The sequence below is a fragment of the Apteryx mantelli genome, chromosome 8 (genome assembly GCF_036417845.1).
Source record: "Apteryx mantelli isolate bAptMan1 chromosome 8, bAptMan1.hap1, whole genome shotgun sequence".
Taxonomy (NCBI): domain Eukaryota; kingdom Metazoa; phylum Chordata; class Aves; order Apterygiformes; family Apterygidae; genus Apteryx; species Apteryx mantelli.
In genome coordinates, this window is record NC_089985.1 from 11,691,228 (window position 1) to 11,708,854 (window position 17,627).

Genomic DNA, 17,627 nt, shown 5'->3' on the forward strand with positions numbered 1-17,627 from the left:
GTGAATTATTCTGAGTAACCTGCTTGAGAGGGATGAAAAAGCAGCTAAGAAATAATGCTGCAAGAAACCCAGGAGAAGAACAGAGGCAACAGCAGTATTAACAGCTTGATGTCAGCGATTGTAGCAGACCAATAAAGGAAGCGAAAGCAGAGCTCGCTGGCTGACGGGGCTAAATGAGTTTTCAGTGAAAGGAAAAACACTTCAGACAGGAGAGGGATTCTGACAGTAGCGTGGTGGCTTTACTCCCAAACCCAAGTGCTGGAGCTGGCACTGTGAACGGAGACCGGGCAGGAAGGGGTTGGTGAACGCTGTTGCTGCTGGGTTTTGGTGGGGAATTAGCACCAGGGAAAGCAGAAGCGGGAGCAGAGGCTCCTCGGAGATGAAGGGCTGCTGCAAGGAGAGGAGACCACCAAACGTGGCTGAGGGCAAACAGGACGCATCCAAAAGAGCAGGGCCTGAGAACATCCCCTGCTGCCTCTTGCGTTCCCAGCGTGCTGGGGTCAGACCTTCATTTCCAGCTGAGAAAAATGAGCAGCTTTGTGCCGGCTTCTGCTGTTGCAGCATCGTGGTCTGCCCAGCGGGAAACGCCGCTGCACCAGGCTCGTGGCGTGGTGCTTCCAGCCTCCTGTGGGCAATCTGGCCCCTTGGCGAGCCCGTGGTCGTGCTCAGCCCCCAGAGGTTTGCCCAGACCGCTTGGATGGGGGAAATGAGCCTGTGCAAAGGCAGGGTGTGAAGGCTGAGCCAGTGGCTTAGCACGGGCGTGACAGCTTGCAGTGCTCGGTGGTTGTCCTCTTGCCCACAGCCAGATGATTTCCAGAAGCGCTAACATCTCATTTGGCACCTTAATGAAGTGGCTGGGTTTGTGCCTGGCTCGCTTCTCCTGCTGCTTCCCGCGGGGTTCAGAAATGCTCCTGTCTTTAGGAACTGTCACGAAATAGCCAGATTTTCCTGAGCAATTTGCCCGTGTCCCCTAATGAGCAGAGAGGCCCCCTGCTCTCCTGGGTCCCCCGGGATTCCTTGGTTGTGCGTGCCAGGCGTAGTGGGCGGGAAGTGGAGATTAGGCACTGGTAGAGCTGGTTTATTAGTCCTTGCCAATAAAGGGGGGGGGTTGCTGAAATGTTGTTCTTAGCGCCTCATAAATATTTATTTTTCTTGCCATCTTTCGTACTGCAGGAGGCAGAGGGATCAGGGAGAAACTGGGCTTGGCGGATGAGCTGCATGTGTGTGACAGCTGAAAAGAGTTCCTGGCTCCTGAGAGGAGATGAGCGCGGCAGGGGAAGGTTAGGAGATGCGGTAGGAAGGGCAGGGCAGCTCCATGAGGCTAGTCCAGGCCTTTGCCACCGAGCACCTTACCCTTCGAAGACCTTGGGGACGTTGGTTGCTTGCTGAAGAGTCCTCAAGGCCTGGTCTGTGCATTTGTTATGTTGATAGGCAAGAAGTACTACTTTTATTATCCATTTGTCTTGAAATCTCTCAAGTCAGGATAAGGTAAAATGCAAATATAATCACTTTGCAGCATGCAAAGTAAACAGGAAAATGTTATAGAGGATCTGGGTGAAGGAATAAAAGAAAAACGTCATTCTCCTTCCCTCAAGATTAAATCAGAAAGGTCTCGCTTTGTTTCCGTAGTGATTTGGCATGATCTTGTGATGCTGATTGTGCCCGGGGCTCTGTCTTGTCCTGGACCTTGCGCTTGCAGGCTGGAGCTGCTTCGTAGGGCCCTCTCAGTGCAGCATGTCAGCACTTAGTGCACTTTCTTCTCCAAGTATCCCACAGGCCAGGACAGACTTGCTCTGTCCCCTTCCCTTCTTCACTGTGCAATTTGTTCAAGCATCTTGCTTCTTCTCTGTCCAAAATAAGCATTGCCCCCCCTCTAAAGGCAGGCACGGACTGTTTACCTAGGCTATGTACGCTCTTCCCAAGACTCGGAAGCAGTCAGCTCCAGTACCTGGCTGGATAAGCAAGAAAATCCCCCCTCTATTCAAGACCAGGGTCTGTTCCCCTCTTTCTGGTGAGGGAAGCGTGTTAGTTGCGCCTTCTTGCTCGGAGAGGTGGGTGAAGGCTCAAACGCAGAGCTGTGATCAGGCTGCTGTTCTGGTGTCGGGACCCCAGGCCTCTCCGGAGTGTCCCAGCCAAGAGGGAGAAAGGAAGAGCTGATGTTTTTAATGGAGGAAAAAAACCCTAGTTTGTTCTTTTTGGCACATACAATATGACCTTTTCAGCAAGCCTTTGTACATAAGAATAATAAGTCAAGAAAGAATAAAGCCTCCCGTCGCTCACCTTTAAAGCATCCCATTGTTTTAACCTCTCGAGGGTGCTCTGACTCCTTGTGCTGTGAACTTGATGTTTGCATGATCTTATAATTGCCTTTGCAGGCCTATTAAGTAATGACACATACTGTGGTTTGTGAGTCACCTTTGGTGAAGGCACTATTGGAAGTGAGAACTTATTCTCAATGGGTTTGCCAGGTTAAACAAGGGTTTTGTTGTTATTGTTAATTTTATTAGCAGCACAGTAAATGGCTTGGAAGGAAGGAAGGCAGTCCAAAAAAGAGCTGCCACAGATCCCACTGGAGATGAAATGCAAGTAGGAGACTCAGAAAGCTAGCCCCAGGAGATGGCTGTGTCAGTCTGTGGGACGCTGCCCTCCTGTCGATGCTATTGCAGGGCTCTGCATGTGTCCATCGGGCACTTCCTAGCTAAGCCAGAGACTTCTACAGACACGTAGTGTGGAGCCAGTGTGAAGGGTCATGTGTTGGCAATGCCCGGGATGTTTCAGGTGCTGTTTGGACCCATGACTTGTCCTCTGAGGAGTTCAGACCGAGCAGTTCCCAGCTCTCATAGTCTGTGTTGGGGCTGCATGTAAATGTGGCTGTGGCATGGGGGGAGCAAACTTCTCCTGCGGGGATGCTTGGGAAGCCTGGATGCTCTATGGCTCCTCATTCCCCCCCCCCCCTTTACTTTAAATACTTTTTGTATCAGTGGTATCAGGTTAGTGCAAGTTTATCTCCTGCACTAAATCAGCACTCTGTTCTCAGCGCCCTTGTTGCGTGCCCTCGTGTTTCAGGTGCTTTAGGGAAGCGAATAGCAATGCCTGGCTGCGCTGGATTCTGCTAACAGTGTTTGAGATTCGCCTGCGCTTTCTTTTTCTATTGCACAGCAACTTCTGCTGCAACATCCTGGCCCAGGCTGTTGTCTTCTGCTCCTCTCCAGCCCTCTGGCAATTTTTGCACTTGCTGTTGGGATGAGGATGGTGAGGACCGATGCTCAACCCCATCGTCATTTGGAGTCACCTGTCTGGTTTGAAATGAGGTATTTCAGGCAGAGTTACCAGGCTCAGCCGAACCACTTCTGCTGTCCCACTGGACAGGAGCTGGTTCTTGGCTTGCTGGATATCCAGAGGAGCACAGGCTGTGATGCGGAGAGGCTGCTCTCCTGGTGCCCACGGCTGGGAGAAGGGCAGGTTTCGAGGCCTGTACGTTCGGGGCTGTCTGTATACATGCATGTTACTGTAGTGTCAGCAGTCTGCCCTGCGTTGTGCAAGTGACAGACAGCCCAGTGAGGGTCGTCATGCCTTTCCAAGGAAAACCCCTTTCTGATGGGAACCGAACGGAGGAGGGCAGCACAATTTCCTGGCTCCTGAGAGGGTTGCAGCCTGTGCTCTTGTGCAGCAGCCGTGGTGTATTCCTGGAGGATGGCCTTGTGATTACAGCTGGGAAATTATCTTTCGATGTCCTGGCTGTCCTCCTTTGGGAAGCAAACTCCTGGGGGCATGCTCTCTCTGATTACATGTATGTATAGCTCCGAGCACCACTGGTTTCTGGGTGTTGCTGTCACATAAAATCACTGCTTGCTTTCCTCTGCCCCTTACATTATTCCTGGCGATGAGCTCAGTCCTGGGCGGTTAGCAGAACAGCAATGCTGGGTTAGGTACTTGCTCTCTCAGGTCTACCAGTGCATGTTTCCTCTGCCGTTTGGGTGAAATTGGGGTACCTGAAGGGGATCAGAGTTTGCACGGGGCTGGCATGGCGGTGGGTCACAGCTGTGCAGGTGTGATGCTAGTGCAATGGGGTGTACCTGCAGCTCTACCTTGCCTTGAAACACAGAAGCATCTGCCTGTCTGTTGCCCCTGAGGGACTGTCGGGAGCAGCAGGAAGAGGAGAAGAGCTGAGATGGTCTCTAAAGATTATGTTGCAACAAAGAAATTGGGGAAGCTGGTGCTTTGCAGGGCAGGCTTCCCAGGTGCTCGATCCTCTGGGTCAGGCCAGCTGAAGCCCTGTCTTGCTGCCTCCTCCAGCAGCCTCCAGCCTGCTCGCAGCCCTGACCTGAAGGCATGCTGGGCTGCTGGAGGCTGAGCTCCCTGCAGCCAACCTTTCTGCTCTTGAGATGGGGTCCTGGCTCCCCCCCCCCCCCCCCGCAGTCTCCGGCTCTCCTGCATCTCCGTGCTGGAGACGGAGGGCTGATTTCCTTGACATACATTTATATAAATAATAGCGGGGTGGTTTAACAGTTGCTCTTAAAGGAAAGATGAGATAATTTCATGTTTTGATATTCTTAAAGCTGATTCCCTTGAAAGTGGCGCTCTGTGGGACTGTGTGTTGCAGGGAGTGTGTTTCTCCGGCTGTGCACGGCAGCGCCTCGGCTCCCTGGGAAGGACAGGCAGGAGCGCTGCAGGAGGGAAGGCAGCTGCTCACATGTTAAGGATGGGGTAGATGCATCAATGACCAAGTAAGGGCCTTACTGTGACCTGGGCAAGGGGTGATTTCAGCAGCATTTGCTGACAGTGACCCCAACGGAGCATTATGGCTGTTTAATCTGCCTGTTTCCAAGACAGGCCAGAGGATCCCTTGGAAGGAGGCTCCTGCCTGGCTCTGCTGCCCTGTGGCCTCCCTGTGCCCCAGCTGGGCATGGGCAGAGCTATCTCCCTGCTGCTGTTCATACCCTCCTACCCACCACGGGCTCTTCTTGCAATGGGGTGGTTTCCCTGTGAGATGCCCCTAGTTGGGATGGATCTAAGCAGCAGCCTGGCGGCCCTATCCAGGGGACCAGGCTCAGTGCAGCGTTTCTTGAGGAACAGGAGTGGTGCTCAGCCTGGGGGAGTGGGTGGCTGTGGAGAGAGCTCTCTGCTGGCTTGCTGCTGTGGGAACATCACGTGTGAGACTCAAAAACCCTGGCGTGGCAGGACTAAGGCCATCTCCCAGACAAAAGTGGTCTGATGTCTAGTGCCGGAGCTTCTCCTGGCCTGAAGCAGACCCAGGGTATTCGGAGCTGCTCTTTCCTCCAGCTGATCTGTTTGCAATTGTACCAGGACCCTTTGTGGTAGCCTCTCAGCACTGTCTTGTGCAGGCCAGAAAGTAGTTTATGTGTGAACGTATGGCGAAAAATTAATAGGCACCCTGAGAAACAAGTGAAGTGGACCCTTTGATTCTGCCTGCTGCTGCCCTGACACAGTTGCATGCGCAGTGCTGCCTTTCCTCCAACTCTCGTATAACAGGGCGTTTGACCCAACCCTTGTGGTTCTGGCATTTGCACCTTTTCCTCAGTGTAAGAACAGGGCCGGGGAGCCTTTGCCTGTTAGCTTCCCCTGCTTAAGTCTCTTTGTTGTTGGTAACACGCTCTGCTCACGAGCACGGGATGCAACCCTGGCTCTTGCTGCCGAAGCTCCTGGCATAGACCTGCTTACAGCAATGGAATGATCTAAGCACAGCACACCTGGAGTAGTGCAGAGGTTTTACCCTGCTGACACCTCCGTAGGGTGCCTTGCTGGACCGCGTCCTGGGGATGCTTCAGTGTATCGACAGTCTGGGTCCCAGCAAACTTCTCCTGGAATCAACCAGCTTAACTCCGACAGCCACCCGGGCATGATGCTGGCACCCCTGCCCTGCACGGACTGAGCCGTGGTGCAGAGTTGGGAACAGGGTGGAGGGGCTCGGGAAGGGTGAGCTTGGATTTTAAGCCAGCCTGAGTTGTGCTTGCCCGCTGCTGCTGCCTCGCTGTTGCAAGGGGAAGCGCACGTGGCAGGAGAAGCAGGGTAACAACAAGCCCACAAGTGGGGAGGAGAGCTGTGAGGATGAATCACTTGCTTTCGGAGCCCATCTGTTGCTGTTTGGGGCCTGGCACTGAATCTCTTCCTCTGAGGCTTTGTGTTGCTTTGCCTCGCTAAGTGGGCTTTCTCCTTCCCTTTTCTCTCCTCCCTCCTTGACCAGGGACTAAATCTGCAGCTCTGGGTAAGCACTGCTTGGCAGAGGCAGGTGCTGTTTGGTTGTCCCCAAAACCAAGTGGCCTCTGCAGCCAGGGGGAGGCAGGGAAATTGGGGCCAGGAGGGGGGAGAGTGAGTATGCGATGGACTTGGGTTCAAAGTCCTTCAGGAAGGATGGGGAGAGGGGCTGAGCTGTCCAAGCATGCGAGTTCACAGAGAGACTGGTAAAGCAGAGAAACCCTGTGTGGCTCAGGATGTCCGGAGATGCTGGGAGAGCTCTTGGAGGACACATCCTAGATGCTCTTCCTGAGGCTTTTGGTCCCTGTTCTCTCCTTCCTGCTTCTTCAGGAGACAAGTGGGATGGGCATTTATAGCAGTGGTGGTGTCAAGGCAGAGTTGCCTCTTGCCTTTGCTCTTTGACTCCTTGTTGTGAGCGAGACCAGATGCCCCTTGTCAGCAGCTGTAAAAGTCACCCTGAAAGTCTCGGAGGAAGGATGCTGGGCTTCGGGCTTCGATCTAACCTAATCTGGCAGGCTTTGTGCTTATTTCGTACAGTGCTCCCAAAGTCTGAGTCTGTCCCAAGCTCAGGCCTTTCACCTTCTCTAGCAGCATGGGAAGAGGCGTCCCTTTCCCTGCTTCTCTGTGGCCTGTGGGAGGTGCTCAAGGTCAGTGTTGTGGGAACCTAACCCTGGGGCCACCTGGATGTCATCGTCTCACTCTGCCAGATGCGGCAGACTAGTGATGTCAAGTGGGGAAGATCAGCCCTGGCCTGGCCTGTGCAGCATTAAGCATTTGCTGCTTTAACTCTCAGGGTTTGGCAAAGATTATTCAGATAATGGTTGCAAAGAGCTTGCTGAGCTCTTTAAGTGCTCAGCATAGTTATTAAGGTAATACATAGTTACTTGGCTAAAGACTTGATTGCTGCCATTGTAACTCAAACATACACAGAGGAAACACCCCAAAAGGAATTTCCTTTTACTAAGTCAGCAATGCTGCTGGGAGCTTATTTATCACTGTAGCTTTTTATTATTTAATCGGGCACTAAAAATAATCAAGTGTGTCGTGAAAGTCTACGGTCTCCCATCTGCAGAGGCTGTGTTCTCTGGAGGGGCAGCTCCCTTGACCTTGGCGTGCAATTTGGGTTCATGCCTCAAATAACTGGGCTGAGTTACCTGGCAGGGCATGGTTGTCTTTCAAGGATGCTGCAGAAGGACCCAGGCTTGTCTTCTGTCACTTGTTCCCCACCACCAAGGTGCGGAGAGCTTTCCAAACTGCTGTTCTGCTCTCCAAAAGGCAGCTGGTGTGCCTGTCTCCAGCGAATCCCTTCTCCTGGTGAATCTCGGCATGTTCACTTTATTATGGAAGGCCAGAGCTCGTTTGCTGAGCAAAATCAGTTTAGCCCCTTAGCTGTGCAGTGTCTTCGCTCTGCAGAGGGGCTTCCTCCGGCTGATCTTTCCGCTTTAAGTAGCTGAATGTTTACAGGATGTTTGATCTTGGAAAGGCTGTTCTCAGTGGTTCACAGGGTGGGGGTTAACATGGATTGCATCTGATTTCAGCCCGTGTTGATGCACGGGCCATACCTGGCAGGGCTGGGGAAACAATAGATGTTCGCTCTGTTGTCCCTCTTACGCCATGGTAATCCCGGCGCAGAGGTGGGATGGGTGGCTTGCTGAGCGTGATCTGCAGCTGCCTCTAGCAAGGTCTCTATTAAACGGGGCTTTCCAAGGCTGTTGTGAGCTCTGGCTGGGTGTTGTCACAGCTGGGTGCTCCATGTCCTCAAATATCCTATGGATTGTGCCCCCGAGCGTGGTGCTGTGGGGCCAGGGCATGCTGTGAGCATTGCACCCCACCTGGCAAGTCGAGCACAAGGGCCAGTGCTTTAGCACTTGAATATATGGTCGTCTTCTAGTTCAGTTTTGGTGCTCCTGGAAGCCTGTGGCTGTGGTTTTATCTACACAGCTGCTCTGTTTCAGGGGCAAGCAGTAAATTTCTTGGCTCCTGTTACTTTTGGACCAAAATTTGTGAGTTAAGAGCCTCCAGAAACTTCATTGTCTGGTAATGAAACCCTCTTATGTGTCACAAAAGCGGCAGTTCTTTGACTTTTGTGTATTAAAGCAAGTAAGTGAGCTGTTGCTATGCAGTAATGTCCTTTCATGCCGTAGCTTTCCTACTGCTGGTGGTGCAGCTGGGTGAGCAGGCGGCAGTGGGGGCCGCCCCGGGCTCTGCGTTGATCTGGGCCATGCTCTGGCCCCGTCCCGGTGCTGCTGGGCTGCAGGCCCTGTGCTCACGTGCGTGCCCAGGTCCTGCTGCCAGGGGGTGACACGTACCCGAATGGAGTCACCGGGTGGAAAACTGCCTGTCGGTCACCGTGCGGCCTCGTACCGTGCGGGTGCTGCGAAGGTGCTGGGAAGCTGCCATTAGCGAGGCTGGAGACGGGCACGTGGTGGGAAAATGCGGTCTTGCTTCCTCCAAACCCTGAAGCGTGCCGAGAATTTGGGTTTGCGTGACTTAGCGTGCTGCCAGTCTGCACAAATGCCTCTTATTTGTGGAGGACAAGAGCATTTAGGCAGTTTGTCCTTGAGAAAGTCAGTTAATTTTTCTCCCCCACCCCAGATCGCGCAGGGGACTGATTATGGTAGCCTGACACATGGTTCCCCCAAGGAGTGCTGCTAATTTCTCTACCCATGCGGTTTTCTGTTGCATTTTTATTATTAACTGTCATTAATTTTTTTCCCCTGTGCCTCTCTCAGTGAGCTGGCCCTGTCCTGCAGTGACGACAAACCAGCCATCTCTGCCGCGTTAGAGGCAGGGATATGCTTTTGTCAGATGTTAGAGGCAGCTAGTGTCTCTCTGGTTTCTAGGTGATCGTGTCTGATTTTAACTGAACCTGCAAACCCATCTGAGGAGCATAATTGTGTGAACTGAAAAACACTGAGCTGCAAAACCATCTTCTGCCTGACTATTGATAGGGAGTTGTGCAACAAAACCAGGTTTATCAACACACAAAAGCTGTTTTGCGGTCGCAAGGATTTGGAAGCATGGGTATACACCTGAATTGTATGTTGTTAAGCAAAGCCCAATGCAGTCAAACCACGGTGCAATCCTGGTTCCCACTGTGGCTGCTGCTCCAGTGGTTTATGTATGCAACAGGTAAGAAAATGTTTCCTTCCCCATCTGCTTTGGCTGGTTTCTAGTGGATATAAAGTTGTAGGTTCCACCGGCAGATCATAAAATAGCTCTGTGTTTTCAAAATTGGCCACATGTTGGCTTGACACAGGTTTCCTTTTGTGGGAGGAAAGGCTTGCATTTAAACAGCAGAAGCCGAGTTGCACGGACAAATGTGTTTTTCCCGCTAACTCAGATTTTATACATAAAAAGAAAGTCTGTTTGTGTTCAGTGCAAGGGGGGAAGCAAAGGCTAGAAGGCAGGCTACCTTCCTGCAGATGCACTTGTGTCAGATGCTTTCATGCGTTGTGTGGCATCCTGCAAGCACCCTCGTTAGCACGTAGCCTCATCAGTTTTCCTTAACAAAATGTTCTGGCATCCTCCCGTCTCTGCTTGTCACTTCTTTGAAGGGAATGCGGCTTGTTCTACTGGCAGCGTGAGCCCTGTTTGCTAGGCGAAGGCAGAGCTAATTACTTCTATTTATTTCCTCAAACTTTCTCAGCACTTAATTTGATAGTTCTGCTTGATCCTTTCACTCCGAGCCTGGGAGTAGCCACTATGCAGCTTTGTGAAACGTGTTCCTCGAGCTACTCGAGCCTGATGGGAGACGCTTAGGGAGGCGTAAGGAAAACCCGTGTCCACAGAGACGTTGAACTGGCCGTAGGGACGTCTCCTCCTTTGGTCTTAGTTAACCGTGCCACAAAAATCGAACTACAAAGCGTTCTCCGGCACCCTAGGGGGGACGTTGTTCCCTTTGCTGGCAGGGTTATTTTGTGCAAGGATTAATTGTTGCAGTCTGCTCTTTTGCATCCTTTTTCATTGGGGGCCAGCAGCCAATGTGCTGCTGGTTTCTGCTGTGAAAGTTGGTTTTGGTGCTCGCAGCTTTAAGGGGGAGCCTGGAGGCAATTCTTCCCTTGCCTGTACGTTGGTTGCTGCCGGCGCGGTGCCCTGCTTCTCCTCCCGCTGCTCGGCTGCAGGCGCTTTGTTGCGGAAACCTGGAGCACTCGGGCGTGTGCACGGGAGCCTCTTATTCTTGTTTCCCCCCTGCCCGAGTGAATGCTCTGGAAAGGGCTGCACAACAGCTATAATAAACCAGAGCAGCTGGACGAGGAGCTTGACTTGAGCAGGGAGAGGGAGAAAATGAGCAAAGCAACGTAGAAAGAAAAAGCTATGGTGGGAAAATGAAAAACTGCAAAGGTACCCAGCACTGAATTGAAAAAATGTCTTTTAAAAAAAAAATGGGTAAGCAAAGTAATGCAGTGAAGAATCTCTGTTTATAGCTTGCACTAGGAGCAGCCAAACTCTTCTCATCAGTGTGCTAACTGGTTTGCTGAGGCTCTGGATGTGGTTGCTTTTTTTTCTCCCCCCTCTGGAAAGCTTGCCAAAGGGAGAGTATCCTTTGGGCCAGGCAGGTTGAATTTGGGGGGCTGTCTGGGAAGTTCAGATACTTTATATTTGTGGTGTACTGTCACAGATGAGCCCCATCCCGTTAGGACGATGGGGAGGGGGAGGTTTCGTTTGCTCTAATGACGTTCCCCCTCTCCCTCTGGCGTGGAGCCTGCTGTCATGCTTGCGCACGAGGCTCCCTCGGTTTCATTTCTCGTGCATCTGTTGTCTAACATATGAAGCAAAATCATTTTGGATGATGGGAGGAGCACGCCCTGGTGCCCCCCTTTGCCCAGCCGTTTCCTCCCCCCCCCTCGCTGCTGGGTGCTCTGGCGATGGTCTCTGTCCCTGCTCTTGGCTTCCTGCGTGCTCCTGCCTGCTTCGCTGCGAGCAAGGTGTTCAGGTGCATCTCTGCACGTCTCCAGACAACGCACTGAAAAGGTGGTAAGATGACTGGATGTGCTTAACTTGCTGTGTTAATGCCAGGTTTGGGGGTTTAATTCCTCCTTTAACTCTTTCAGCTGCTGTTCCCCCCCGAGGCTCTTCTCTGGTGGTATAGCTGTTAAGAGCCATGGTGAGAACGTGTTGTCTTGCTCTTCCCTCGGCCCCTCTTTCCTTTCTCTAGTCTCGTGCAAGCGCGTATGTGATGCCCGGGGTTGTCTCATTTCTCATGGCCTGCAGGAGCTGAGCATCTCCTGTAGCAATGGCATCCCGAATGAAGAATTTCCTCTTTCTCCCAAGCAAGAATATAGCATCTCACCATGATGAGACTTTATGGGGAACGTTGTCAGACAACAGCATCTTGCTGTGCTATTTTGATTAGCCGAGGAGCAGCATCTCTGGCAATCCTCCTGTGCCTTTTCTCTGTTGTATGGCTCCCAAATCAAAACTGCGCTGATATTTTGGTCCTGCCGACACCCAGTGTGCCGGTTTTGTGTTGAGGAGGGGATGACTGTCATAAACAGTCTCCTAAGTGTCTGCTGCAGCCGAGAGGTGGCTGTCTGCCTCTGCTAGCCTGTCTGACGGCCACCGCTTGAATGTGGGGCCAGAGGATGGCGCAGATCCTCTGGCAAGGGACACTCCTGTGTTGTCACCTGGTGTGAGATGGAGCGTGGGACACTGCCAGGTCTTGTTTTGCCTGCTTTGCAGACAGGCTGGTGCTCAAATCGCACAGATGTTTCCAGCCTGTGCTGTGGAGCATCCTGGTGGAGCTGTAGAAATAGCACCCCCTTTTTGCAGTGGTTTTTGCTTCCAGTGCCAGGCTGCTTCCTGGGCTGCTTCACAGCTCTTGGCCACAGTCCTTGGGTCAGGTGGAGAGATGGCACCGAGCAGTGGCTTCATCTCACCAGCTGGCTATGCACTATCTGAACCCACTTTGTTATCCCAGCTCTTCTGTTTGGGGTTGTGCGAGGCTCTGGGGGGACGGCTGGTTTTCGGTGGGAACAGACACCTCTTGGGCAGAAAGCAATGCCTTGGGGAAGCTCACCATCATGGTCTGTGTGCCATGGCTGTCGGGCTGGTTCCTGCTCAGCTCTGCCTCCTCTAAAAGCACAGAGGGGACTGAGGGGTGGCTCCTGTGAGCACGTCCAGCCCCTTCAGGCACAGGGTGTCTTTAAAAAGCCCTGCTTGCCCCCTTCACAAACACCCTTGCCTGTTTGCTGTCAAGGCCCCATTTCGCAGGGGCTGCTGAGCAGGGAGCAATCGGGATGCTGTATGGGGGACTGCGAAGCCTGGAGATGCTCCTGCTTGGCCCGTGCGTGGTGGTGGCTGGTGGTGGGTGCCCATGCGGGTGCTGGCACAGTGCGTGGGGCCTTGGGCAGCCCCGCATGTCACTGCAGCAGGTGCCCGCGCGGCCCGTGGGGCCTTGGCCAGCCCTGCACGTGGCCGCCATGGGTGCTGGCACATCCTGCCTGGGTGGCAGCACCAGCTGGGCACCGTGCGAGGGCACTGCACCATCTGCCGGCACGCACAGCGCTTGCATCCCTCGGCTTCTTGCTCTGCCGCCTTCTCGGGCTGCACCAGCTGCTACCTCCAACCAGCACGCAAGCGAGGGTGGATTTCAGCGTCCTGCCTTTGGGAGAAAGTGCAACCGAAGCTGTTACAGCTGGCCTTGCTGCAGGGCTGGCAGGCGAAAGCCGTGCTGGGGGTAGGCTGGGTTATGGGCTTGTACTCCCAGCGTGGCCGAGTGCACTCCTCTGCCTTTCTGCTGTCCTTCCTCTTCCTCGTTCCCCCCCCCACCAGGCAAAGGGACTTTTGGTTGGCGTGAGCAGGCCCCGGGAGGGAGCGGAGGAAAAGGGCAGGGGCGCGTGATTCCCGAGTAAAACCCTGAGCCTCGCCTGTCTGTCTTGTGCTCCCCTAGAGTGATGAGCTGCAGCAGCGCCAGAGATGCTCGGATTCGGCACGTGCTCCCTCAGCGCTCACACGCTCCCCGAGGCCAGCGCCCTGGCGCCGGGCAGGGCGGCTGAGCTGCACGCCGGCTCCCCGCGCTACGTCCTGGCCCTGCCCGAGGAGGAGACGTGGCGCAAGCACCGGCTCGGCCTCATGCAAACCACCCAGTCCTGCAACCTGCTGGAGCCCGAGAGCCTGGCGGACGCGCTGGTGTCGCGCGCGGCCAGCTTCGACGCCCTCTACGAGCCGCGCTCCCGGGATGCCGAGGCCGGCAGCGCCTTTGACCTGGGCCTCGGCCCGTACGTCCCCGTGAGCCCGGACGTTATCAAGCGCCGGCGCGGCGGCCTGATCGAGCAGAGGGACATCATCAAGGCGCACGAGGCTCACAAGATGCAGAGCACGCCGCAGGCGCGGAGGAAGGAGTGGGAGTAAGTACCGGAGAGCCCCCAGCCCAGGTGGGCAGCCGGCGGGAGCAGTCCCTGCTCCGGGTCCTGCGCTGTGACGGTGGCCTTGCGGGCTCGCGGAGCTGGGGGGTGCGTGGGGCAGCCGGCTCGGCTTGCGGCGATAGGCGTCGTGCCACGGAGCAGCCAGCACCAGCTGCGTTAAGTCTCCTGCTGTGCCTGAGCCGGGCTGGTTTCCCCCCCTGCTGCCATGGCTGATGTGGGAAGGCAGGGAACCTTCTGCAGCAAGGGGGATGGGATTTTTTTTTCTTTCTCCTTGTTGCCACTCTTTCCCCAACCTCTTCCAGGTCCTTTTTTCTTTGCTCTCTCAAAACATGCCGTAAGCGCGATCCCCTCAGCCGGGGCTGGCCTGCCCTGCCTCCTGCAGCTCTGCCCGCCAGGCTCCCTCCGCTCCCGCTGCCGCCGGCCAGCGCTCTTCCTGCCCTTGCCCTGGGGCTCGGCGCGCCTGGGCAGGCTCCCGCGGTGCCGGGGCTCCTCGGCCATCTGGATTATGCTGTTTTCCTGAGGGGGGCAAGTTTGCGGAGCGCGTGTGAGAGACAGAGGGAGATAACTTTGTGCTGCGTACAGGAGGCGAGTGTTCCTCAGCCAGAGCAGTCAGGTGTCTCAGCTTGGAGCTGGAGGACAGCATCTGATGGGAACGGTGCAAAAAGGCCTCTGCAGACGAGGGGGGGAGATCCCTAAATCCCCAACAAGAGGGTTGTTAGTGATGTGGATAGCTTTGAGAAAGAAAATTACAAAGTTTTTCATCTCCAAGGTCTGGCACTGAAGACTTGAGACACAATTGAACAACTTAAGTGGCAGCTGCCTGAGCTAGGAATTAGAAAGCAATGGTGTAGGAAAGGGGAGACTAACTTCTGGCTAATAGTTTCTAGCTGATCCTGTTTGTGAGTGGTGGACTGTTGTAAAAGCTGATGCACGTCAGCTCTTGTGGGCAGCGGTGGACTGTAACCCCGACAGCAGCTGGTGGATCATACCTATGGAGGCAGAGATTGCACCTTGGTGTTGAAACTGCGATTAATAGTGTCACTTGTGGGATTATGGACAAGAAAGGGTCTCCTCTGTTTCCAGCTCCTTGTAGAAGAGACCAGGGTGGTTTTGTCTTGCCTTTACATGTGAGGAGCTGCTGGTGTGCGTTGGGACAGAGCCGTGTTGGGTGCTGCAGATGTTGAGCTGGGGCGTCTCCATCCTGTCCCCACCTGCTGCTGCTGCCTGGTGAGCGGCTCTCCCTTGCAGGAGACAAGGGCCACCACAGAGCACTGTTCACCTCTGCTCGCTGATGTTCAGCTAGGAGGGACTTTGCTTTGCTTGCAGCTGGGCTTTTGGATGCATTTGGCATCTTTGCCTCTGCTTTTATCATGGCTTGAGCCTTGCTGTGAGGGGATTTGTATTTAATCCTAAGGAGGTGGTCATCTCCTAAATCAGAGCAAGCTGGAGGCTTTAATGAACCTAGGAGAAAAGAACACAAGTGTGTGGCAGAGCTAGAGCCCACTCATTTTATTTATTATTTTCTTGTAACTAACTTCTTTCCATAGCTTGCCTTGGTGTTGCAGGGAAACCCCAGCTCCAAGTCGTGGGTTATTCTCCCTTGCCCAGCGCTCACCACACACGAAGCTGCAGCTACATGCTTCAATCTTGCATTTAAATTACTGAGACTTTTTTCTCCCTCTGTGTCTCCTCAGCAAAATTGCCTGGGATAAGCTGCTGCAGAATACACTGTTTCAGTATTGTCAGTCTAGAACAGCTTGCTGCATTAGGCACTTTATTGGGAATAATCCCTGTGCATCACTTGTAAAATACCTGGGTGATGAAGGAGCTGCGAGCCCCTCTTAGACATGGCTTGCTGCATCAGAGAGATCCAGGTCAGTACACTGCTAATTTGGAGCGCTTAGGATTGTTTTGAGGGGCTTTGCATGATAAAGCCCCAGCGGGAGGCTTTGCCCCCAATAAAACTTGTGCTGCTGCTGGCCAGCTGTGTTTTTCTTTGGCAGGTCTTCTCCAGCCCTTCTCCACTTCAAGCTTGTGTTTGAACCTGGGGAAGCGCTGGGAGAGTGACTCACGAAACCCTGTGCAGGGGAAATAAATTGGCATATGGGCTTTGCAAGTGCTTAGTGCCTTGTTATCTTTTGCGACCCACTAGGGATGCCAGATGAATAAATCATGGACAGGCAGGAAGCGGAGGGCTGGCCTCGTTAATTGCCGGTTGGTGTAGCGAGTTCCTATAACGGCTGCTCGCTAATTAGCTGCCTTGATGACTACGGCTCTATTTCATTGCAGGGATGTGAATCCGGAGTCCTTCCTGCTCGCGCTGTGCAGGATATGCCCCTTTCACCGCTGTCGGCTTCTCCATCTAGCGATAACTCGAGCACAAAGTCTAATATTTCCGCCTTCGTTTAATGCGATGGAAATATGCAGAAGCCTGTGCCCGGCCTCTGCCATCCTGATGTGTGCCTGTGAATTGGGTGTTTCCCCAGGCTGGCAGGGTCTGAGTACCGTGGTGCTGGTGGTGGGAACGCATGCTGAGGAGGGGATGGGGGCTTCGGGACGAGGTCAGGGAAAGAGGCTGAAAGGTCTGTATCGTGCTGATACCGACAGGTGGACTTTTAGCCATCTTTGTATTTCTGAACTCTCAGATGCTGGATTTTGTCACTTCAGGGTGCTTTTAAAGCAGTTTTATGGGCGTGCTTGGGGAATTACGTGTGAACCAGGAGGTCCTGCATGTCTGCCTTGGCTGGGAGCAAGTGGGAGGTCTGGGCAGTTCTCCCTGTGGCCTTGGATCCAGGCAGGAATGTCCTGGTGTTCGTCTCCTTTCCTCCAGTCTGGCAGCCTTTCTGGTGGAGAAATGTGTTTTTATTTGTGTCAGAGATCTCCCCTCTTCTGCTGCTCCCCTGCGTTCCGGGAAGCGGAGGCAGCGTGATGGGAGATACGGGATGAGCCTCTTCCCAATGCTGTCTCGGGCCGTTCTCCCTTTACCAGCCCAGGCTCGTTGCTCTTCAGGGTCTGGCCAAGAGGATCTTTCCTTGCAGATCCCTCCATCCACAGCTCCGTAGCCATGTTGCAGCAGCTGCCTGACTGCATGGGGATGCTGGAGCTTTGCAGGAACCCTCGGTGTCGGATGCCGGGCTCTGGGACCCGTGCAGCCCTGTGTGCTGGAGGGGCTGAGCATGCAGCCAGCAAAAAATGCATACCAGGGGCTCCTGCTTTAACACCAGGGCTGTAAAACAGTGGTGCTCACCCAGAAACTTTGCCGACGGCCTTTATGCTGTGCTGAGCCAGTAACCTTGTGGCTGCGGACTCGCTCTGGAACTAGATGGATAGCATGTGAGGGAGAAGAATCAAATTAATTTCCTTATCTATAATTTTATTTGTAATAATGTGATTTCCCTGTGATTTAATTTTCGAAAGGGCCCATCTCATAGGCGGGCATGCAATGAATTGCCCTGGGGGTTTTCGTCTGAAAGGTCTGGCTCTAAATCTCCTGGTGAGAGCTGCTGAGCGTGGAGCTCAGTTATCAGTGTGGGGCTGTGCTTTCCTGCAGCTGTGTCTTCCTGCATGGCTGCAGTGCTGGTGGGCTTTCAGGAGGGGGGAATCAACAAGTGGTTGGGGTAGAAGGATACCAGGTGTCCTTCTGGGACACTACAAAATGAGGAGAGAAGGTTCTCTGACTTGGAATGAAGCACTGGATACCTGTGCAGGAGAGGGTATGATCAGAAAATTGGAAAAACAATTGTCTGTCTTCTGCTGGGGTGGGCAGTGATGTTTAAGGGTCACCAGGGCTTTTTCTGTACCTTGAATCTGCAAAAAAGCAATGTTAGACAGATCACCTAGAGCCTGGAAAATGGGTTTTCACGGCTCGAAGCAGAGCAGATTGCTCAGCCGTCTGTGGCAGACCTCATGTGATGTGGGTGCAAGCAGGATGACCAGCTTGCCCACGATGCCTTCTCCTTTGCAGTTGGGACAGCCTGGCAGGGCGGTTTGGTGATGTTGTCCAGCTGGTGCTCTGCTGTCTGTCTCCTGGCAAGCGAGCGGGAC